Raw genomic sequence first — 24,873 nt, 5'->3', positions numbered from 1 at the left:
GTTACACTTCAAATAAGCTTTCAGAATCTAGGGACGTCCAAAAGTCTTCATCAAAAAACAAGTCAAGGCAGCCTCTATTAATTGCTGAAGGAAATTATCAGCTATACCCCAGAGACTGCAGTCTGCATCACTGCAGCTAACATGACAAAGGGAAGTTTTAAGATGGGATATAAAGGAGAACAACAAAGCGGCTTTGTTCATTAAGCGCTTTTCCCAAGCTGAAGAGGTAGCCAGGGACTTTTTCTTTGAAATCTAGCAAATAGTTGATTGTGAGCAGCTATCAGAATAGCTGACCCCTTGATACTGAGCAACAGGTAGCAAGAGAAGAGATAAGCCAAGTAGGTTCCCTACAGTATCAGTTTAATACTTGTTTGAATGCTTGAAACTGTGTTTGAACCTATTAGAGAAGAGATGGGAAAAAGCGGTGGGACAGATTCAAAATAAAAAATGAAGAGGACTATACTGCGAGTAGTGTTCTGACTTTTAATAGTATTGCAATCTTTTGCACTGTAATGGAGAGGGATCTCCCAGGTGAATTTCTTTTTTTTTTTCCAGTCTGAACATGATAGGGCTGGCACAGTCTAAGGTTTTTAAAGAAAACTTTATGTATTGAGTTATATTCTTCTTCATAGTGCCATCTCTTTTATATATGATATGAAGGTGAGGAAAAAAAAAAACAGACAAAACAAACAAACAAACAAAAACCTGTCAGAATATTCCATGAGTAGTTTTCCAATATTCATCCTCTGATATGTACGGATCTGACAAGTGAATGTTTAGCTGCTATTTTCTTTCTGCTGGACTTCTAGTCACAGTTTTAATCATGTCTTGCATTCAATCTGAATCAATTTAGGATCATCAGGTTTCAGACTTTCAGTTCAACAGAAAACATTAATAAACGGAAGAATTAATTCCAGCACAGAGTAGATCAATCAAATCCTCGGCTTGGGAACTACTTACACACAACTGTGGCTCTTTGTCTTTTTCTTGTGGGTCAAAAAATCACCACCCTGCTACTATGGTAACAATCAAGAAAAAAAAATTAGGCAAGAACCCTATTCAAAATGACAAGACAGATGCTGCAATTTTGTTTGCTAACAGAAAGTGTTGAACTCTCCTCCATAGCCTCTTGTGGTGAGGAAGAGGGAGGGGGAGAAGATGAAAGGTTGGTTTGAACTAATTAATGTATTCTCTGGTTGTGAGTCACCTGATTTCTGAGAATATTGTTTCATAAAGCAGAAAAACAATGTGTGCTCGTTGATTAAATCCCTTTATAGAAGGGAACAGATTGCAGGAAGCAGCACAGGAAGGTTTCCTCTTCCCGCTTCCACGCTCCCTGCCCTCCCCTCCATGCACTGCAGCCTTCAGAGGCAGACAGCTAGCAGGATTTACATGATCTTGGTCAAAATGTAACATTCCAATGCTGTCCCTGGCTTGTTTCATGTGCTCTTGAACACACAACCTGAAAGAATCAGAATTCATTGGTTCTGGCTGAAAATACCATAAGTGCCAAGGCAGGCAAGTGCAACCTGCACCTGCCATGGCTCTAGTCTCAGCATGCTGCAAACCAGGCTGTTTGGGGTGTTTGCTGCTTATTTGGTGCAAAATGGTGCTGTGGTAGAAACAATGTCATGGCTGATTCTCTTCCCTTAACCATCTATTTAATTTTGCTTTTCTGTGATGATACAACTTTAAGATTTTGGAGATAACTTATTAATTATCTTTTTTTTTTTCTCTAGCACTCATGTTGCAGTATAAGATATGAACTCCTTTGCTGACAAATTAAAATGTGTTAAAAACACAAAACCATTTTGAAAGCAATTTCAGACCTCCCAGTTGGCCTAACTCTTGAATATCCAAACCCAAGTTTGCTACACAGTCAATTAGAGTTATTCTTGCCTTTCTAAAGAGCCATGAACATATAAAGCATAATTCAATTCAAAATACTGTAGAAAGCAAAACCTGGCATAGATACCCTTACTATTATGCCTTATTTTTTACTTACTAGTTTAACCAAGGTGTTTGACCTTGTTAAGTAAATATCTTTTATTTTCATATTATTTCTAGAGGTATAATTTATGTGTCTATGGAAGATAAAGTTACTAAAGCTATCTTTAGAACTTGAAAAAATACTGAAGATGTATCTTCATTTTAAGGATTCAGTCCATCTTCACAAATACACCACTGATATTTCTTATTCTCTCCACAAAAGGTATTAGAGCAGCTCCACCTTTATGGCTCAGGGAAGGCAGCTGGAAATAGTTCTCCCTGAATCCCATCAGTGTCACTGTCGGTGTCACTCAGGAGGTCTTTGTGGAAGAGTGCAAAGCACTTAGCCCTCTGGGGCCAGCACATGTGTTTCCATTGTATTATTTGTTCCTGCTGGCCCAAGGAAAAAAGAAAATATTTCAAGTCATAAACCTTGCTAAATTGGAAACCCATGTGCCAAACTCTGCCTTGAAATGCATGCTTGATCGACTTTTATTGGAACCTGTAGAGGACTGGATACAAACAGGAGTAGAATTTAGCTTCAGATATGATGGAAGTCATTTCTCTAAAGCTTCTGGAATTGCTCCAACTCTGCCTCAGCTGCCATCAGGACAAGTTTTACTATGTAATCTTTTTACGGATGAAGATTGGAACTCATATCAAAGACTTATTTGAAAATCTCAGTGCATACTTAAAGGCTTTTGGTTTTTGTTTTGTTGTTGTTTGTTTGTTTGTTTTAATTATATTGATAAATTTGGAATAAAAATTGCTGTACAGACAACACTGGGACCACAGTTGAATTTGTCCCAATTGGGTCCATCTTTTTGAAACAGCCTGTTGAAATTTAGTCTAAATTATAAAAACAAGAAAGGGTCTAGATCCCCATATAGTAGATTCTTGACAAATGTGTTATTCTTTGTTCTTTTTCTCTGTCAGTGGCAACTCAGTTACTTATCATGGGTATAGAGTCAAACTAGAATCAAGGCCTCTCACTTACCAGATGTCTTTCTCTCCTTTTGCCTTAAAAAGACATTGCTCTGATGAGTACCCATCCTTAGAAGCTGATAGAGAAGCGGAGTCTCTATTTGCCTTGGGTAGATTCATTGGATCTTTGGTCATTTACTATATATACATCACTTCCCGTCCTCGTATGTTCCCATCACATACCCTCATAAGAAACAGGCATTTTAAAGTAACCAGTTATTACAAGATTACCAGTCTTCCAGTTCAGCTTAATAATTTATCATCTTCATAGTTAAAAACCTACTTACATATTATTTCTGTTTTGAGGTATTATGGCTTTTCCTTCCAGTTAGTATTTTTTGCTATGTCTTCCTCCATTCAGATAGAGTCCTTTAAACTAGCTGGTGGTTGAGAGAGGCTCAAACAACAGTCAAATTTGACTATCGCTCTTGCTCCTTAACTGCAAAACTGTGGAGTCCCTATAAGAAAATGCAGAGAATGGATCATTCATTGAGAATCCCAAATTAGCTGAGCATATACCATAAGTATTAAAAATGGCTGTGACATGCTAGATTATGGATGCGCTGCCTTATGTCACATCAAAGTGATCATAGAACTAGTCTGTCATCCTGTAAATGACAAAAGATTTCCTTTTTTTAAAAAAAAAAAAGAGGAAAGACATTATTTCATATTCTCGCTGTCAGTTTGGACAGTCCGCTTAAGCCCTGCCTTTATAAAATAAAATATAATGCTACAAGAAATGAGCCTTTTATGCATATTATTATCATATTTATTTTTATATTCAGCTACTCCTACAATATAACTCAGTGTGTTAAATAGCTCATGGTAATTACTTAAAAATCCATTAAATTTTAAGTCTCATAGCAGATGCAAACACCATTTCAAATGTTCTCATTGTGTTGCCTACATAATTAATGATCTCTTATTAGAATGCAGACTCAAAGCAGGCATTTAGTATGTGAGCTATACTCTCCAGCTTTTTGTGTGTTCCTGAAAAAAGTGAAATACGGTCTTTCAACACCTCAATGCCAAATCCTTTCTGTTCAGCGGCTATGCTGGCCTATATTAAAGAGTAAGAGGTCTTGTAGTGTAGCAACTGCAGATCTTGGAACTGAACAGGCACATTAGAGTGTGGGTAGTATATGCAGTCACTCACAGAGCCAGGGCTGGGAATCCTGAACAAACAGCCAAGAAGGATCTCATGTTCCCACCCCCAATAACAAACCTTTTACATTATTTTATTTATGGACCCTTTTGGAGTCTACCTACCTCTTGTTTCTCTTTTGTTGGACCTATAAGTAATGTGTCAGCCCAGCCTGACCTGGAAGAGCAGAGGATTGTCCAGACCCAGCTCTATCTCTACCTCAATGGGAGCTTAGCCACCATCTGGCTGAGGATGGAGCCCTCGTTAGCGTAGCATTTATCAATTTTGGCTGTTGGTTCCAAAGGGCACTCTGTGGCCTGTGCTGTATCTGCAAGAGGTCTAGATGCCTGTGCTTAGGCACCTGAATGATGTCCTATATCTATGAAATCTAGCTATTTAAATCAAACATAGGTATTTGGGGTACCTTTCATAGATGAAATTAAAGGCTGCTTCATCCCACCTGTGCTAGTTGCCTAAGCATGATAAGTAGTACCCTTTGGAAATTACTACTCTATCCACTGTTAGACAAGTTTGGAGTACCTAACTGTAAGCAATCAACATTTATACTGCTACTAGTAGGCAAGAGGCCTTAGGACTACTCATAAGAGGAATTTGATATAAATTCGGTAATCTATAAATAATATTCTGAGTCCCAAAATAAAATTTTATTACTGTGGTAAATATTTTTATATATGTTTTAAATATATTTTTTCCCAAATGAACTAGTAATTCACCTTCATGCCTGTAATATATGTATAACAAGATTTCCATAGTTTTCCAAGATATTCTGATACTAAAAGTATTAACAAATGTGAAGTACTCTTTAACTGCAGAAATGGAAATCCGTAAGTACTTCAGATAGTCACTTCTCCAAGTATAGCTGCACTTCAAGAACAGACCTCTGTACCCCAGTCAGCTTTTCTCTAGCAAAGCCCACCAGATATGAAGATCAGGTGGTTTTGTACTCATATCCAAAACTCCACTTTTCTGAGTTTAGTGTCTTGCAGGTAAATGGATACATGGTGTGCGAAGCACAGGCAGTCAGCATATTTTAGTGTTCCTTATACATATTTTAAAAGCTTTCATATAGTACTTTGGCTATTTCTAACTTTTATGCTTCAATTCCCTATTCTATTCTGTAATATTTTATCTGTCTTCTTCTCTGATCTTGCACTTTGATAGGGGTAAAAAACCTTTGGGAGAATGATCTAACATCTCTTGTTATCTTTCTTCTTTTTTTTTTTTTTTTTTTTTTTTCTCTCCAGTATACTTGTTTAGTTGTAATCTTGCCATCTTATCTAATACCCTTTGTGTGTAAAATATATGTAACATTTTTTCTTTTTCTTAGCAGAAAACTACACCATCAGATTTAGTTTCAATTTTAATTAACAAATAGTCCTAATCCAACTAAAAGAGGAATTGGCTTAACAGAACATCACCTCTTTCTTCAGGCTTCAGGAAAGTCCCATTGTGTAAATACTTTAGGAAAGTCTCGCACTTTCATCGCATTGACTAGTATCTTGCACAGTCCTACGGAGGTTGGGGAGATAGATTATAAGATATAAGATAGATATGATATAGATAGATAAGATAGATAGATAGATAGATAGATAGATAGATAGATAGATAAGATAGATAGATAAGATAAGATAGATAGATAGATAGATAGATAGATAGATAGATAGATAAGATAGATAGATAGATAGATAAGATAGATAGATAGATAAGATAGATAAGATATAAGATAGATATAAGGAATAAATTCTTCACTGTGACAGTGGTGAGATACTGGAAGAAGTTGCCTAGAGAAGCTGTAGATGCCCCATCCCTGGAAGTGTGCAAAGATTGGATGGGGCTCTGAGCAACCTGGTCCAGTGGAAGGTGTCCCTGCCCATGGCAGGGGCTTAGAACTAGATGATCTTTAAGGTCCCTTTCAAAGTAAACCATTCTATGATTCTATGAAGGGAAATATTTAAGAAGAGTTTGAGATCCTACAACCATGTCTAAGCAAAAGGAGGCTTCTGTATTGAAGCACTTGCTCTCTGTCAAACCCTAACCCAGATTACCTCCACACTGACATATTCTGAACTCACTGGTACTTACTACAGTTGTGTTTCTCCTGTGTTGTTCAAAGTCTTTGATGTGTTCTTGAGTATTTTAACCCTCAGCATAAAAGATCCTTTTATCACTTAGGTCTCTCATGCTTGAATCTCAGTGAATATATATATTTTTTCCCTCTAGTCCAGACTTACGTGATAACAGTGTTAAAATTCAATTACTTCCTTCAGAAATAGTGTGATAATCATCATAGCTCTCATCTTTCTGAGATTTTCCTTATGTGCTGCCAAATTTTGTGTTCATACTTCCTTTCTACCAATCTTGTTTCCACTCTTCAAACACAAATGTATTTTAAAGAACTCATATAGCAATTTCTCCATGCATCATATTCCTGGAACTGATCTAAGGCTGTGTAGAGAAATTTCTCAAATAATAAGCTGATAAAGAGTAGATTACTTCTGTTTTGGTAGTGACTGTGTCCTGAAAAAAAGCTAATGACTATGAAGTTTCATGTGTTGAAGGATTTTTATACTACATAACTGCTTTTCTTAGATAACTAATGAATAATTAGAGGGGTTTTGCTGTTCATCAGTCTAATGTATTACCGATCTCCACAGAAGATATTAATCACTTTAGGAAAAAAAAAAATCTTATGGCTTGTGATTAAAGATTTTATGATTGTACTTTAGATCCAAAGTTTCTTGGTGAATCACAAATGAAGACAAAGGTGATGCCACAATATTTTATTAAATGTTACAAACTATTTCTTTTTGTTGTTGTTGTTTTTGTTTTGTTTGGTTTTTTTCTTCTTTTCCTACTGAGTCAAGATAACAGACCATCTTCATCTTCATTTGGTTCTAGCAAATCCAGAATTGAGAGTTCTAAAAAATGGTGTATGATATCACATTCACATAATGTTCAATTTTGTAATGTTGAATCGTTGACAAAAGAATAGACTAAAGTCCTTAATGCAGTATGCTATGAAAATTAATTTGAAATATTTTCATGTGGGTGATGAAAAGAAATTTTGGCAGTGGAGTAATAAGCAATCTATAAGTTATGTTTTCTGAAAAAAACACCTGCTTGTGAAGCATTGTTATTGCAGCTTTTGTTGTAAACATTTTTTCAAAGAGATTTAGAAATTCCATTTTCTTTCCTATCATTTTGTAACATTTACATGTTTTTTTCTTGATCCATTTTTGATTTATATTTCATGACATTTCTAACCAATTGACTTTTTAGTTTGCTTTACTAATAATAAAACTAGTAAAACATAAAATTGTTCTGTAGTGATTATGATTGGTAGAGATATTAAAAAACAAACAAACAAAAAAATAACAAACAAACAAACAACCCAAGCAAACGAAAAGACAACCCAAAACATTTCTCTTCCTTGCTCTTTCCACCCCTTTCCTTCACTTGTAAAATCTAAGTTTGTGGAAGTGGAAACTTTTAAAATATTTGATTTGCACATGTTGATTTTTCCTGAGGTTGCCACAGCCTTTTCTTTGGGATGCTCTATTGCAGGACAAGTCATTACCTCCTTGTGACAGAGCAATGACTCCAGATCTTGTCTTTCACAGTAGCCAGAAAATTCTACCATTGAGTATTTCAGATGAAGATGAGGTATACACTACATGTCCAAATGTGTTAATACTGGACAACAAGGTACACTACAGGGGGATGACTAAAAGTGACAGCATCATGCTCTTGGTCTTTCTGTACTTGCAAAGCCTTAACATGACATCTATTCTGTAGGTAGTAGTGTCTTATCTTTGCTTGAAAATAAACCCTGCCTCCAACAGTACAAAGTGTCCTTCAGGTCTCTGTTTCACCCCTATCACCTCTCTTTTTTCCATGCACTTTGGGAAAAAAATCTCACCATAAAAAGTAAATAAAGTCATCCTTGGACCTTCCTTCCCTTTTAAAGACTTTTTCCAAAAAAAAAAAAAAAAAAAATTAACACAGTTATGACATTATCAGCCATATAGGGAAAAAGTATCTAGGTGATATATCCATCTCTCTTACCCCAAAATACATCTCTCCAAACATAACTCTTCAAGTTTCTGAAGCAGAACCTAACTATCTCTCACATGCTCTAAAAGTTGGTTGATCATGAATATTCACTTCTCCGAGGAACAATATTCTCTCCTGTAATGTTCTTAACTCTACTCACCTTCCCCTGTACTTAAGTCTGTGCTGAAAATGTACACTACAACATTTACAAAAGTCAAAGATTTAGAATTTTCACAACTAAAAATAGTACAGCGGTTTCAGGTTACTATTTTCCAAGTCATATTTGGATAATAGATACAGGTACTGTGCCCTGTGAAAGCTCATATTTTCAATCTATGCCTAAATTAAACACATCACATGGAGAGTCGATGCCCAGTCGAGTTTCTCGACTTTTATTTGCTGAACAAATATTTGAATAAATTAAAAGAAGGGAGGAAATCATGTTTAATGCAATGATATTTAATAAAAGGTTTTCTTTTTTTTGCACTGACAGTGGTTATTTTGCATCTACTAATAACATCTTTCCTGAGGACTCAGAAAATAATTTTTTCTTCTGAGACTGTATCACACTTCAGATACATTCTGGTTGCAATATTTTACTCTGTTTAATCTGTCAAAATAGAATGTATTGATGTCATTCTTATCCAACCTGCACATTGGTTAGGCCTTTTTCTCATTACACTTATACTGGACTAAATTATTTACTTTGCTGTCTGCTTTATTACACTGTAGAGAAGAGCATTGCTGAGTCAGAACATACATTGCAATATGATAAAATTATTTTCCATGCATATAGACACTCTTGTACCATTACTGTGATAATCTTTGTGAAAATGACAGATTTTAATATCTGCAGTACTTTGTCTGCTGTGTTGATAGAAACTATCAGCCAAAGTTATTATTTTGAAACTTAAATGTCTATGTATTGAATTACATCTCAGATTTATCTTATTAATTATAACAATATTACTTTTCTGTATTGTAATACTCCATATATCTGGTCACTAGCAGTAAATAGGGTGTTTCCTTACACTCAGAACCGTCTGAGAAAAAGGCCTTTTCCCAAGTTTAAAAAGTTGTACCTTTAGTTGCAGGTGTAACACTTCATATCTGACCACTAAATAGGTAATTTCTTTTAAAACATATTCAGAATCTGTGATCCTGGGATGTTTTTGTGGAAATATTTATGCTTTAAAGTATTATACTATACTAAACATCAGTTAATTGCTGGCGGGATACAGGGGGGGATGGGAGTTGGGGGGGGGCGCGCAGGGACAGGTGGGGAAATAAATGTGACAACACACTGGACTTCAGTTTTGGTGGGAACATATAGCTGAAACAAGGAGTATGACCGAAGTAAATGTAAAAGATTCTTAATGTTTGTAGTTAACCCTTCGTGTAACAGTTAATTTTCACACAGTATATATGTGCATATATATATATGGATTTTAAAAGCACGTAACACACAATTATTTATGTGACATAATGTCATGGCAAATAAAAAATGTCAAGTTTTCTCCATTACAGTCACAAAACGGTGAACTTCTTTGTGTCTACTTGCAAAATGGAGATATATATAATTTCATTTGAGAAATACTTTATTTTTCCTGTCTTTCATTTTCTATTAACAATTCCTATTGTTGCTACATTGTAATATGTAGCACACTTAGGATATTTAATATATGAAACATTATAATGTTTCATCTTTACTCTGCCACCAGTATTCATTTCTAGCTAATGCAGTATGAAAATTTTATGATGAATGAACTCTATTTCAAAAATAGTAACATAAAGACTTCAGACAGTAGCAACTGTTCCAGGACAACTTTCAATAAGGTATCAAGGCATCTCCGGTGGTGGTGGAAAATATGACTGAAAGAGAAAAAACTGACTAAACGTATTGTAAACCCCATTCAAACCTCAACTTGTGTTTTGCCTTGGTTTGGTGTGGTTTGGTTTGGTTTGGTTTGGTTTGGTTTTCCCAGGTTCCATTCCCTCATTTTTGTGTGTGTTTTTTGTTGTTGTTGTTGGTTTTGTTTGTTGTTGTTGTTGTGGTTGTTTCTGTTGTTGTTGGGTTTTTTTAGTTTTTTACCTTAATATCGCAGTCCATATTTGAGCTACTTAAAATACCAAACATACAAAAAAATCTTATTCAATAGGATGCAAAAAAAAATCTAGTTTCATATTTTCGAGAATAGCAGAGGTGAGAAATACTTATACAAACATTTAAACACTGTGATTGTTTAAGCATTAAACCTTAATTATGGGGTAAAGTGCATCTGCAGCTAATTTGCTGATGATACAAAACTGTGAGGAGTGGCTGATATGCTAGAAGGTCATGCTGCCACACAGAGGGACCTTGACAAGCTGGAGAAATGGCAATTGCAAAGCACTGCACTTGGTGAAGAAGAACTCCATGCACCAGTACATCCAGTTGGGGCCTCCAGCTGGAAACCAGCTCAACAGAAGAGGACCTGGGGGTCTGTCATGCTTCCTGCAGAACACTGTTGGGATTTCTCGAAGTACGACTTAATAGAGTTCAGTGGCAGGTTCACACTATTATTTACTGCATGGGGGAAATATGCCAAGCCAAACACTACTTACATTCTCTCCAGGTGCCTGTACCTGTTCATGAAGAAAACTTTCAGTTGTCTTCCCTCCCTGATAATCGTTCACTCTGGAGTCTGTATTTTAGAGCTCTGAAGGGATACTTTCAGGAGACACCTGTCCCCACTATTGAAAGCAAATTTTCAGGCATTCCCTCTATGATAACCATTCACTCTGGAGTCTATATTTTAAAACTCCAGAGGCAAACTTTCAGGTGAGGCCTGATAACGGTATGCAGAGCAGACTTCCAGTAAACAAAATTCTCAGAAAAAAAAAATAATAATGGAGTAGAATAGTAGGAGGGCTGGCTCAAGCTGGGTACCTGCGCAGAGGTCCCACCCAAGCCTAGAAAACTGTAGACTTTTATATCTCTACAGACTAGAATGACAGATCATTCATGCCATGATTCAGTCCGATTGCAATATTTCACTTTGGGGTCTTCTTGCTTGGTAAACATGAGCAGAACTTTACAGCTTAAGGTTTCAGCAAATCCAACTTACTAAGTAACACGAAGCTGAGAGTATATTAAAAATCACATAAGTTTATACTTCTAGATGATTCATTATATTCAGTATGCATTTACTTCAGCTAAATGATTAATATGAAGCTTAAATTGGGCTCATCCACTGACCTGTGAGTAGTAAAACCATTGCCATACAGCTCACTTATTTAGAGCTCAAAGTAGGTTCACTCAGGCTGTCATATTTATAGAATGAAGTGGTTGACTTGTAGTCAAATTGCATACAGTGGGAAAAGTCTGCACAAGACTCCTTGCACCCACAACTCATCAGTACTTCAGTGTGCCGTTCTGCTTCATTGTGGGTTTCCCAAAAGGAGTTCTTGGCCTGGCTACAGCTCAGGCCTTTACCTCTTCTGGAGCCTGGACCAAACTGCTGCTGGTTTGGCTGGTGGTATGTTGAGTGCATCCGTCACAGGGTCCTGATGGACACTAAGATGAGCATGAGCCAGCAGTGTGTCCTTGCATGTTGGCAACTGGCACAGACTAAAACACAGGAGATTCCATCCGAACATTAGGAAATGTTTCTTTTCCTGTGAGGATGACCAAATGGTGGCACAGGTTGCCCAAAGAGGCTGTGGAATCAACCTCCTTGGAGGCATTCAAAAAGCTGTCCTGAGCAAAGGTGCCTGGGTACCTCTGTTTGAGTGGTCACTCCCCAAGGTCCCTCAACCATTCTGCAGTTCTGTAATCTCTTCCCTAAACCATTCTCTTCCTGGTTTTCAGTATACAAATTATGTAACAGCTACCAGTTAGTCCTAAAAATAATAATAAAAGAATTATGCAGTATGCAGTATAATGCAGAATGCAGTTATGCAGTAACTAAACTTAACAAAACCCATGGAATTATCTGAAGTGTGCACAAAAAGTCTCCATAAAGCTAATATTAAGAAAGGTTTTTCTCTTATTCAAGCAGAGCCACTTATGTTCTGCTCTGCAATTTGCATCAAGCACAAAAAAGTAAAGCAATGTCAATTTGAAAATTTTCCCATTTTAAAAGAGTATACTTTACCTTTCAAAACAGCATACTTTGCATAGAAATAATTCTAATAAAAGAAAGAAAATTGGGGAAATATTCTGCATAATCTCCATGTGAAATAAACATCTTGTTTTAGTAGAAACAGTACCTTTCATTATTCAATTTATTTTCAATTTTCTGAAAGCATCAAACCCAAACTGTTTTAGCTTCTGTTCAAGCCAAACTGACCAGTTTATTTTTTTATTATTTTTTAAAAATTTTGATCACTGAAGTAAAAAGTACAACATTTGACCAGCTTTATTTTAGTATTATCAAAATAAAATCGGTATATATGCTTAGAGTAGACTGAAGTATTTTTCATTACCCAAAGCCACGTAAAAATTCTTCACCATCAGAAAGAAATCATTAAAACCCGATGTGTTATCTCCTTTCCTATTTCCTAAAATTGTCAGTTTTTCATATTATGCCCCTTTACCTAGAGCTATGGGACTGATTCACATAAACTTGTTAATATTCAGTCATTTAAAAAGTGAACTGAGAATATTACCTTTCTGTTTCGTATGCCTCACTGTTTATTTTCAGTTGGGCTGAGATCTAACACTTGACTCTGGAGGGACAATTCATCCCATCCTCAAGTGTTTCTATAAAACAGGCTAGATGAAAAACTCCAGCAGTGCTGATTTTTCTTCTTTGGCTATACACGGTACCTCTGGTAGCTTTCTCAGGTACAGATGTCTGTACTGAAGATGTCTAGAGGTAGTTGAGATTAATCCCACTGCAAAAGGTAGGTGGGATGTATACACCTTTCATGTAGAAGAACTATGTGAGTTTTATGGCTATAGCAAATACACGACAGTTTCTTAAAATATCCTCTGAGGATACTAAAAAAAAATGTAGGCATATAAAGAATGACTCTGTCACAGTCAGATAAATCCAAGTAAGAAAAAAATACCATTCTTTGTGCAAATTTATAGCACATTATGACTTTTTAAAAGCAGCAGCAGAACCTTTTTCAGCCACATTTTAAACCATGATGTTTCCATCTACCTTTTAACAATGGTTTCATTTATTTCATAAGATTGTATTTAAGTATGACTGTTTATCCATGCCAGTCAAAGCAATCCTATTGTGGTAAGATGCAGGTTATTTGTACAAGATTAGCACCTGCTGATACGCCTTTTTACTATAAAGTAGAAAAACTACATGTGTAATTTTAAAAACAGTCATGTAGCTTTTGTTTTGCCTCTCTTGGTGTAAAGTATTCTAAGTCTCAATCACTTCCTGAAAAAAAAAATTTAATTCCTGGGTTCTTTTCAACTTGTAAGTGTTTCTTAAAAATTTTCTATTCTTTAGAAGCAATTGGGTGCTTTGTCAGTGTGTCAGAGCAGGTACATTGAAAAAAAAAAAATACTACTGAATGGTAAGATATCCATAGATTAATTACATGAAGGAAAACCAAATAAGGAGGTTCATTGTTTGGTTTAAATTGTCAAAGTTATCTGTAGCATTGATGGAACTATATTGCTTTATACTATTAAAGGCTGTAGCACTAGAGGTTTTGGCTCCACATAAGACTGCACAAACTTTGTTCTTATCCTGTTTTGGGATATGTTTGGTGTTGTTTTCTCAAGGTAAGTATCCAACAGTACTAAAGTCACTTAGAATTCCAGGTTTTCATCCATTCTGAAAATCAGGTTAGTATAACTAGTCCTGCTAGTTTGTTTCTTTACTGTGTCGAAGTCTTTGTTTTCCCTGAAGCTACTTGCCTTTCTACATACCTACCCACCACTTAAACCATGTCCTAATAAAGGCTTTATCTTGTAAAACAATGTTAAGACTGAATATGTTGAAAATGTTCCTGCAAAATGCTGAAGGACAATCAACGTGGCACACTTCCAGCATTAAATTCCATCTAGATGCTTTTAATTAATTCATCAATCAATGGTGGGAAAATCTGGTCCTGTTACCTTGATTCTCAGAACCTAATCAAAGACTAATTGACATTAAAAAGATAAGCAAGCTCTTTTAGAATACACACCTGGAGTCATCCTGCAGGGTATAAGGGGAAGAAGATGCTGATAAAGCCATTTAGGTAAGTAGTACTTTAATATTACTTTCTGCTTAGAAACTTTGTTTATTCAAGCTGAGGAAGAAAGGAATAGTGTTATCAGGGTTAACTAACTGGATTGTAGAAGTATAGGCACTTTTATCGATAGTAGGAGCTGGGTTTGTTTTAGATCTTATTGAAAGGCTTAGGCAGATGTTAATTTCACTTGAAAACATTTTTCCTCTTCACTTTATGTGAAAGATTCCTTTCATATTCACCTCAACAAAAAGAAAGAGTGGCTGTTTTTCATGTGGTTGTTGTGAGACTGGTCATGCCTGCAGGTTTTAAAATTGAGGATAACTCACATTTGGGTGCCTAACTTTTTTTCACCTACTGAGCTCTACAGCTTTATCAAGCTTCAGATCAAGATACATTGCCCACTCATCAAAGGGATTTAAGGGTGGAGTGCTGCAAATACAAATCTCATAAGAATTTCAAAATTCTAAACTATATGGTAGAACTAAAGTTCAGATCAGTTATCGGAAAGGATTAAGACCATGGAGTCTTATTCTGGTGATTATATACACTGGATTCTTCATTCCACCTTCTAAAAGCTGCTTTAATTGGGGTAAAAAACTGATGAGAAAAGCCATGTTTAGTACATGCCAGGAGGAAAGTATTACTGAGCCTACAAAATTCTGGGTATAAACTGAATGTTCATCAGCTCTATGTACTGGCATTTTATTTAGTATTTGAATACACATGCATTTTGTTCACTAGTGAGTATAAGGCAGTAATACAGTCTTCCCTGCACTTCAGTGGATTGTAATTTTCCCAGATTTTTTTTTTTTAACAGGAAAGTTTACTAGGTGCACATGTCTAATTGACTTAAAGAGAAATTAGTTGTTGCAAAATAGAACTGCTAATTTCTGATCAGATACCACAGAAATCCCAGAATATATGGACTGGAGATTAATTCATATATGTAAAGGTGAATTCTCAGTAGAATGTTTACTGATGTAATTACTGAAGCAATACAGTGGGATAATGTCATACATCAGGTGAGATGATTCTGTCAGGTTACGAACACTGAATAGTATCCAGAAAAGAGGTGGTGAAATGGGAGAGGACAGAAGCCAACACAGTAATAAAGATGTGAGGACGAAAACTTTGATTAATACCAAGGACTCCACCTAGACTACAATGCTGCATTTTTTTGAGCTAAAGAATTCTTTCTTGTACTATTTTTTTTTCATATATTTGTATCAAGCACAAAGGAAAAGGTACACAGTACAGTACACAACAGTGGCAGTATGTCCTGAAGTTTGGTTTGAGTCCACTAGTACAAAGGAGGCAAGAAGCTATTACCACAAAACATGTTTGACATTTTTAAAAATAGGAATTGTATCAACCTATCTCTGATGGGCTGGGGTAGAAATGGTGCATAAAAAGTAAGAGTTGTCACAATTTCTCTTCAGGTTTCTATATTAAATACTTACTTGGTGTAAATCAGAACATTGGCAATGATTTCAGCTTTTATCTCTACCAAGTTAAAACCTTACCTTTCTTTCTCTGCATGTTGCCAAGATACAGTACATATCACAAAATTCTTGAAGAGGAAAAACACTTAAAGAAGCAAGAAAAAAGTATGTGAGATGGAGAGGCTGTGGGATTGATTTGCTCTGAAAAATAGTCTTTTATTTCTGAAAATGTCTTTGCACTGTAGCAAGCATGCAATGCTCATCAGGTAGTGCTTGTGTCTCTCGACTCATGCAAATTAAGCAATGACAACACAATAAAGTCTCAGAGACAAAGAAATATAATAATAACAATAATAACAACAATATTATTATTATTATTAACAATAGTAGTAATAGTGCCTTCCCTTAGATAAAGAGAAAATTCCAATCCCAGAAGAAAAAAATTGTGAAGTCACTATATTGATTAGACAACTGATTTTTTAATAATGTGAAGCAGACAAAATCCTTCAGGTAATGAACGGGTTTCTTTTTTATGTTCAACATGAATTTAAATTACAGTTTTGTAAAGATTCTCAATTTATCTTTTGTCATTGTTTGCAAGATGAAGGTAGTCCATGGTTTTACTAATCATCAATTTAATTCCAGTTGGTCTGGGATATTCTTAATGGGGCAGAGAGTTTCTGCATTTTCACTATTCCATTGGGTCACAGTGGGTTTGGAAACCTTGTATTTAGGTGCTTGCAAGTTAGTGCCTCATGCTGCCTTTAAGAAGCTGTGCTGTTTTCAACATGTAACTGTTCTACTTTTAAGACCAACAACTTCTGCATACTTGGTTGCTCAGTGGTCTTCCTTCTGTGCTTGTATTGGGCCATGGATGAAAATTTGTAATGGGTTCCTTAAACATGCATCATGATCACCTGCTTTACAGATGCATGGCGAGCTTATTCTTGGCCTGCTAGGAAACTCCCATCAAGTTTTGCTTTCTTTTTCCTTTTCTGTGTATTGTAGATCTGGTATATCAACTAACTGCCGGATCCTTTCTACAATCCATAATTCTTGACTTCAAAGTTCAGTACCAAATAAGAACTTATATTGTTTGGTGACCTTTTGTACAAGCACTTCAGCAGCAATTAAATGTTCCTTTCCTTTTGTGCCATGAGAAGACCCAGACTGTCTGCTTGCTTTTCAAGTGAGTAGAAAAACAGTGCTGTTAAGAGCAGCGACAGCAGCCTCCTTTTTCATTAGCAGCAACAGTAAGAAAAGTCAGAGAAGGCAAAGCAGCTGCTATAGCTGATACCAATGTGCCAATATTCCAGCAGGAGTATAATTTGATTTCCAACTGTGAAGTGACACACGCAGCACATAGCTGTAATTTTGATATTAGTGCATAAATAACACTGTGCTCAAACTCAACATTCATATTTTCACCTATTGCAAAGAACAGGAAGCCAATTTCCTCCTCACAGTTTTCTGTGCCATGATGTAAAAGTTGTAAAGGCTTTTAACTACTAAATAGACATAACCAATGAGTTTTGTTCCTCTGTGTAATCATTTTTGTTTGATGAGAATAGGTAGTGGAAGCTTCAGGACTGACCCAGTTCCCTGGGTCATTTTATATCTCTCGCTTTTCACCTTGGCTTGTCTCCACAGATGTGTTAATTGAAAGGCTCAACAAGAAATGATGAAAACCATCACATGATACTTATTAAAATACCTTATCAAGTGTGGTAATAGTGAATATTGACTTGGAATTATGCATTTTCTTACAATGAGAAGAAAAAATTAAAAATTAAAAAAAAAAAAATCTGATGCCATGTGATGTGAGCACTAGAGCACGTCAGTTTATACCCAGTCATTGGATCACAAAAAACACAATGTAGAATATGAAATATGAACATTTAAGTTGTGTTGAATCACTCATTTCAAGAAAAACAAAACAAAGTCTTCAATGGAGAAATTGAGATCTTTCTACTCACTGACAGATTTCCTCTGTTTCTCATGACACTATAGCAAAGGACTGTTCTTATTACAGTACCTTTTCTTTCTATTGACAGCCTCCACACAAACTAACTTAAGATTACCTTTTCCTTCCATGCAAAATGCATCTATCATCTACCTGATTTAAATCACGGCATGTTGCAGTTTAAATCTAGCTGGAAATTATCTGTTCTGTGTCATAAAAATATATTGCCAATCTCAGTGATTCAACTTTGAAATTCAAACTTACAAAATGTTGGCAAATACTTTTCCTTAGATCAGTTAGCACTGCCAATATCAAAGCAAACAACCTTTTCAACATTTTTTTGTGGTCACCATAATATCTAATACCCTTAGTGTGTTATTACCTCTTACAAATATGAAGGTTTTGAGGTTTTTTTCCTTTCAGTCACTGCTCTGTAGCATCTATTACCAAGTAATATGCATTTTATTAAGAAGATTAAAATATTTCAGAGTCCACTACAATATATACAATAAGATATTAATGTCAGCCACTTACATTCATAATCTCTTTGCCATTCAACAGTAGTACATGTAAACCTAAGTATGTAACTCACACAGAAAACAAGATGTTCCTATTCAGAGCTGCATTCTTGCTTATAGTCTTGCTGTGCCGCTTTAATAAATGACGTGAGTCATGGGCATTTTTCAGCCTCTGAGGAAAACTGATGTAGATCACACTAATTTGCATACAGATAGCTAAATTGTGCCCAGCCTTTTCTGCATAAGAGCTAATTGGCCAAAATCACACTAGAGAACATTTGAAAAATTAGAATATGAGCTATCAAGTGCCAGTACTTCAACTCTGCTCTGCCTTAGGTTGCTTTCTAGTGCAGATTTATGCTTTATGTCCCTAAGGTGCAGTGTGATGTTGTCAAGACTTTGAAGATCTGACTCTGTTCCCGGAAAGCCAGGGCTGGAGGTCCAGAGACCATGTTTTAAGTGGGGTGGATAGCAATTTTTGCACATTGGCAGAACAGGATCAAACCCTCCTCCTAACCACAGGAATCTAACACCATTTTGGATGAACTGCCAAGAAACCCAAATAAGACTCTTCTGCACATCATGGCAGTTGTGGGAAACCCATAGGCTCGAGCATCTCAAATGGTACAAAAGGTGAACGTAACACTAACGTGAAGACAGTTGAATCAAATGTAGGAATAGATCTGGCTCCAGATTTTGACACCAGAATGTAAAGGACTACATGGGTGTGTTTGTGTGTGAACTAGGTGTTGAAGTTAATTTCATTTTAACCACATTTTAAAAGATTCATAGTAGTCTGTCTGCAGAATCTTGAGTGTGACAACAGTGCAGCTGAGCAGCTCTCTGCTCTCTCTTACCACGCTAATTATGTGGTCTGTATGGACTGCCATGGGAGCATGGATGCCTACAGCACCTGTGGATGCCTGTGTGTAGAAACCTACATTGTATGACCTACTTACTGACCTAATAGCTTGCAGAGAGAGGAGAATAATTAGCAAGTCAGGTCCCGAATCAATACACCTAGTTTTGAGTCACTCAGTCAGTACTTTTTCTAGCAATTTAGTTAAATAATAAGAGAAAACTGGAGTAATCCAGAGGCTGTACAGAAAATGGGGTGGTGCTATGCAATGACAAGAGCAAGGTGAATAAGACTAAAGTTTGTAGTAACTTAGCATCTTTAATTCTGATACTCAGGTAACAATTTACCTAAATATATAAACAATATACCTCAAGGAGAGAGGTGCAGAAAAGCACTCCAAATATACAATTTTTAAAATCGATTTTTGGGCTACAATAAGGGAACCAAGGATATGAATCAGCCCTGCTCATTGACACTGTTCTAAAACAAGGAGTTTATATGAACTCCACCTATATTCAGTGAAGTAAGAGAGATATTGTTAGAGAATGATTTCTATTTCTACATAGGGCAGCTGAGTAATTTCTTGTAGATGTCCCGTTCTATCCTTCAGGTGTATTGACTATGTCAATATTTAAGAATTTTGATTGAGATGGGACGACAAGAAGAAACAAGCTGCAGAAGCATAAACTTTTTGTTAGAGAAGGAAGCAAATATGCATTGAGGTGAGCCAGGCTGTCCATAAATATAAGCCACAAGGAGAAGCAGCATAGTAGGCATAGAGGGAGGTGGGACCACACAAGTCCTTCATGCTGAGGTAGTGTTTTGTGTACTGATACAGTGCAAGTTGAGAATTCAGTACTACCTCTCAAGGCTGCTGTCAGGAGAGGGGCCATACAAAGCTAGCACTGAACACAGATCAAGCCACCTCATAGTCCTTCAGACACTCCAGAGTTTGGCAATTATCATTCTCATGACAGAAAAAGTCCACAGCTGCTGCAGAAGAGACTTTCTGAATATACAATACAAGTAGATAATACATCCAAAGACAGAACAAATGCTGAAATGCCAGTTGGAAAGGATGCATTATGGCCACAAAACCAATTGAATCATCATCGTGCTCTTCACAATCACATTTTCCCCTTGCTCTGAAGCATATTGGTAATTCAAAACATTATTATGTTACAAATAACCTATTCAAACAAAACGCACTGTACCCTGCCCTTATTATAAATGTGATTCTTTTTATAAATGCAGTAGCACAGAAATACACAGCGAGATAAACAAAATGAGGCAAGCAGGGATTTTCTTCTTTCTGTTTTGTTTGGTTTTTTTAAAGAACAATGTACCACATCTGGAGTCAGCTGAACACCTTAACAGCGGATTTTATTATTAGATCAAAGGAAAGTTTTGTCCAGTCAAGAAGGAGATAAACTATGAAAATTATCAGAAATACATAAATCAAATGAGTATATATACTTCAGAATAATGTTATTTCAAGAGGCAATATTGACTCTTATGACTGTTTTAGAGGTAAAGAAAATGGAGAAAAAGAATAACAGCAAGACTTACTTAAAGCACGGCATACTGAGATTCAAATCCTATGGGGTTTGAATAGCTCCATTATATGGGAAAAATAAGACATTTTAAACATGCAGAAGAAAAATAAATTTGAAAACCTCAATATGTGTCAAAATTATTATTATTATTATAATTTTTTTTTTTCATGCATGCTCTTATGAATTGGGTTTGACAGCTGGTTATTAACTCTTACTAATCACAAACCCTAAAATTTATGCTCTTTTTAACGAATTCAAATCTCTAGACAGGAATTCAGTAGTGATTGTATCTGGTACTCTCCTGGGATAGATGTGTTAGTATAATACCATTCTCATTCCAGGGCTAGAGAAAGAGAAGAAAAACAAAATCACTTGTTTTAGGCTGTAATTCAATCAACAGTGTAACCCAGACTAATATCATCCCCTAGCTAATACATATAAAATGCCTTAAACAAAATAGAATTACTTGGACCATAAAACCTTTGGGTCAGGCATAATTTTTAAATATTTGTTTGTAAAACATTAGGCATATTACAGGTTCTTTTGTGCTTATAATCGGGAGTTCTAGATATTATTGCAATACAAATAGTAAATAGAAACAAAAGTATATCTACATCTCCCTTATGATAGCAATTTAAAAGAACAAGAAATAAAAATCGATTCACAAAAAACTTCCAAAAGAATTCCTCAGAATAGCTTTATGAAATCAGTAGTGAGAAAAATATATTTTAAAATGTAGCAAGGAAAGTTAACACTTTTGAAAACTAAAAACAGATATCTTGGCTCACTTCTGCCTTGAAGAGTACAGAATAATTGAAATTTTCTTTCAGTTGAAGTCTGCCTAATAAATACATACAATATATACATGCACATGAAATATTCTATTGTCCTGCAAATATCTGTAGGTATTTTGTGTTGTGGTGGTTTTCACATTATGGATCTAGCTAAGCTACATTTCAAACAGGCTACTAGAGTCCTGTAGTATTTTGGTTTTCAAGACAACTGGAAAATAACTTTGAAATTATTCTTCAATGACTCAGACAGAATTTTACATTGATTTGCCAGCAGGATTATTTCCTTTAGAAAGGTGACCTCTTTAAGAGATACATGCTGAGATCTGTTTCTTGCATTTATTCTATCTGTTCAAAAATATCTCTTATCTAATTGTCTAACTGGGTTGAAAAGCTAAGCTTTTTCTTTCTGTTTTTTTTTTTTTTTTAATCCCCCATCTTGGTTTGTTTTGGTTTGGTTGGTTTGTTTGTTTTCTTAGCCATTCAGAATTTCAATAATTCTTTTTATTTTATTTTATTTTATTTTTGTTTGTAAGATGTAATTGTGCTATAGTGTTTTGTAACTTGGGTGATGTTTGTGTTCATACCTATGACACAAGATTTCTGAAAGGCTATTGTTGTTATTTGTGATATAAAAAGGCCAAAGAACGCAATTCCTGTCGTTTCCAGGAGTCCAAAGTTACAATCTTAGGAAATAATGCTTTCTTCTGAGATTTTACTTCTTGGAAAGTTCAAGAGTGCCTGCATACTTGATTTGCATCAAGTCTGACAGCTATTTAAAGTGACACTGAAACTTCAGATTTGATGCTTTTTGCAAATTTCATGCTTAGAAAAACTATAAATATGGCCTTCAATTCTTTGCATCGATTGAGAACATAGCGAATTTTTCTCCACAAAGAGACATTCCTTTTTCCTCTCTCAGAGACCTGAACAATGTCTTTGAATAATGGGACTGCTTGCATGACTGAAGCTAAACAGCAGCTCCTGCTGTGTAGAACAGGGACTGAAATAAATCCAAGGAGAACTCAGTGGGACTGGTCTGCTTCCTGCCCAATAAGCCAAATTAGTGTGTCATGTCTACAGATCCTTTCGTTCTGTAGGTTCACCCTAGTTCAATAAACATTGTCAAGTGGAAGGGCAAAGCCCAACATCCATAAGTAGACACAATCTTATCCTTGCCCTTACTTGTGATTAGGCCAGCAGAGGCACAATTTTGTGGTTTTCACTTGTGTTTTTTGTTCAATAACAGCAGAGATCTTACACAGATATAAAACCAGTGCTTGATCCATAAAGCTCTCATTGCAGAAGATGCCCATAGGAAGCTTTAATGCATTGAGATTGCATATTTAAGAATGTTGTAATTCTTATTAATGATCCTGAAAAGTTAGCTAGAGAGCTGACATGCAGTCTTTCTATGCTGGAAGTTAACTTTATTGCTGCTCATTTCAAATCCCATCTGTTTCCATAATACTGCCTAATTTTGAAGTTATAACATTTATCTTCAGCAGAACATAAATCAAAAAATTTCACCACTAAATCAAGTATTTGCACATAATCCAAAACAACAAAACAATAATGATTAGTTATTTTCTCCCATCAGACACTTCAGCTGGAAATATACAAATTAATTAACTGCCAGTTCTGTGCCTTTTTTTTTTCTGAGTTTGTTGTATTCATTAGTTCTGTGTTTTTCTAGACAGCATCCTGCTTCTATTGCCTTATTCATGGAAAAGGAGAGTGAGTAGAATCACTGTTCCCATTTTCTCTGCAAGCACAGGTTTTTGGAAAACCTCTTTTTATGATGGGGAATGCAGGGATTTTATATCTTCTGTTTCCTTGATAAATTAGGGTAATAAAAAGGAAGAATCCATGGAAGTTGTGTTCTTCTAGCAAGTTCCAGCTGTTTGCCACTTTGAAAGTCCAAAGAAAAACAGGCGGGAAGGCTTATGTAACAGTGTAAGCATTGGTCAAAGACTCAGACTGAATTATCTTTTTTTTCCTTTTCTTGAATACCTCTAGCAATGTGTGGTTCAGAGATTTCCAAGGAAGCTGACGGATGCACTTCAGATTCTGTGTAACACAAGCTCCCTGCAAAGCAGAGTAGCTCCAGGCAGCAATCAAGACCACCACTTGAAGGTGCAATTACCTACCTCTTCTCTCACCAGCTGTACAATGGCTGTCACCAGACAACAGTAGACACTGGGGAAACCAAATATTTCAAAATCACACACCACCCACTAAGCAATATTCAGAAATTCTCTAAGTTGAAGCTCTCCTGATGTGTGGGCAACAGTGCTTTCAAGTAGCACCAGGTCATTTAATTCTCCTTGAATCAAGGCCCTGGGACTGACTTAACCTAGCAAATAGCTGCTGGCAGAGGACTTTAAGTTTCTGATGCCTTTTCCATGGCTCTGAGGCAATGATACACATCAGTGTGTATCTCTTTAGACTAAGAACATCACATCAGAGCTATATCCTGTGATAACTCGTATTTCACTCTTGACAAGCTAACTACATTCTGAAGAACTGGCAGCAAGTCAGTGACTTCAAATCATGCCACTTTTTGGTGTCTTATTTGTATGGTATCTAAGTCTGCAAGACTTAATGACAGTTTTTAAGGCTGCTAGTGTTTTTCCTGACAATTTTCTAATGAAGAAAATATCCACAGTGGAAACCTGTGCATCATTGTTTACATTCTGTATTTTACGAGCACTAAATACAGATTTTTCAACTTCTTTTTAGGAAGCACTTTATTATTCTGACATCATTCTCCACAAGTTCACTGGATCAAACAAGATAGAGATGGTTGTTTTGTCACTCTACGGGCCACTGCCAAGTTTTATTATTGTTGGTCTACTATAGATGTGACATGGTGATCACTACTTTGGAAATCATATCTTCTTAGCTTTTCTCAAGAAAGTGAGAGTAAAGATCAAAGACAAGGGTGTGTGTGTATATATATATATATATATATTTCCCCAAACAAGGTTGAAAATTTCTCTTTCTGGACTAGTTTTTGGAGTCTCAATATTTTTTTCAGCTACTTGAAGAGCCTTAACAGAGTTGAGAATGTTGCTAACAAAGCAACATTCAAACAGCTCTGACAATGTTGTTACTACTTTAAATGAATCATAGCTTGTTAAGGTTTTTCACTTTATAACAATCTTGGAATATCCTTCAAATACATTTTCCTTGTAACACCTTAGAAATGTCATATGAATGCAACAAAACAATATCCTATTCTTCCTCTTAGTATTTAGCAGAGGTTAAGGCTTACTTTTGATATTATCCTCTGCAGTAGAACCATATTGGACTGGATGCTATTTTTTATTTTATGTAATTTGATTAAGATACTTACATATAT

At 35.8% G+C, this 24,873-nt stretch overlaps 1 long non-coding RNA gene across 2 annotated transcripts in view; it reads right to left on the bottom strand.

Moving 5' to 3' along the window:
* The window catches only part of LOC110364389 (uncharacterized), a 219,957-nt gene that overhangs the window by 14,320 nt on the left and 180,764 nt on the right, over window positions 1-24,873 (bottom strand). Inside the window, exons 3-4 of one of the 2 annotated variants that reach the window (XR_010471094.1) lie at window positions 3,261-3,431; window positions 2,987-3,157 (exon numbers count right to left, since the gene is read on the bottom strand). The exons of the other annotated variant lie outside the window; for it this stretch is intronic. This is a non-coding gene — a long non-coding RNA (uncharacterized LOC110364389). The remainder of the gene's footprint in view (window positions 1-2,986; window positions 3,158-3,260; window positions 3,432-24,873) is intronic. 2 annotated transcript variants of the gene reach the window in all.

Source organism: Columba livia, chromosome 3 (assembly GCF_036013475.1).
Source record: "Columba livia isolate bColLiv1 breed racing homer chromosome 3, bColLiv1.pat.W.v2, whole genome shotgun sequence".
NCBI lineage: Eukaryota > Metazoa > Chordata > Aves > Columbiformes > Columbidae > Columba > Columba livia.
Note: the sequence above shows the minus strand (reverse complement) of the source record. Positions and strands in the feature narration are given on the sequence as shown.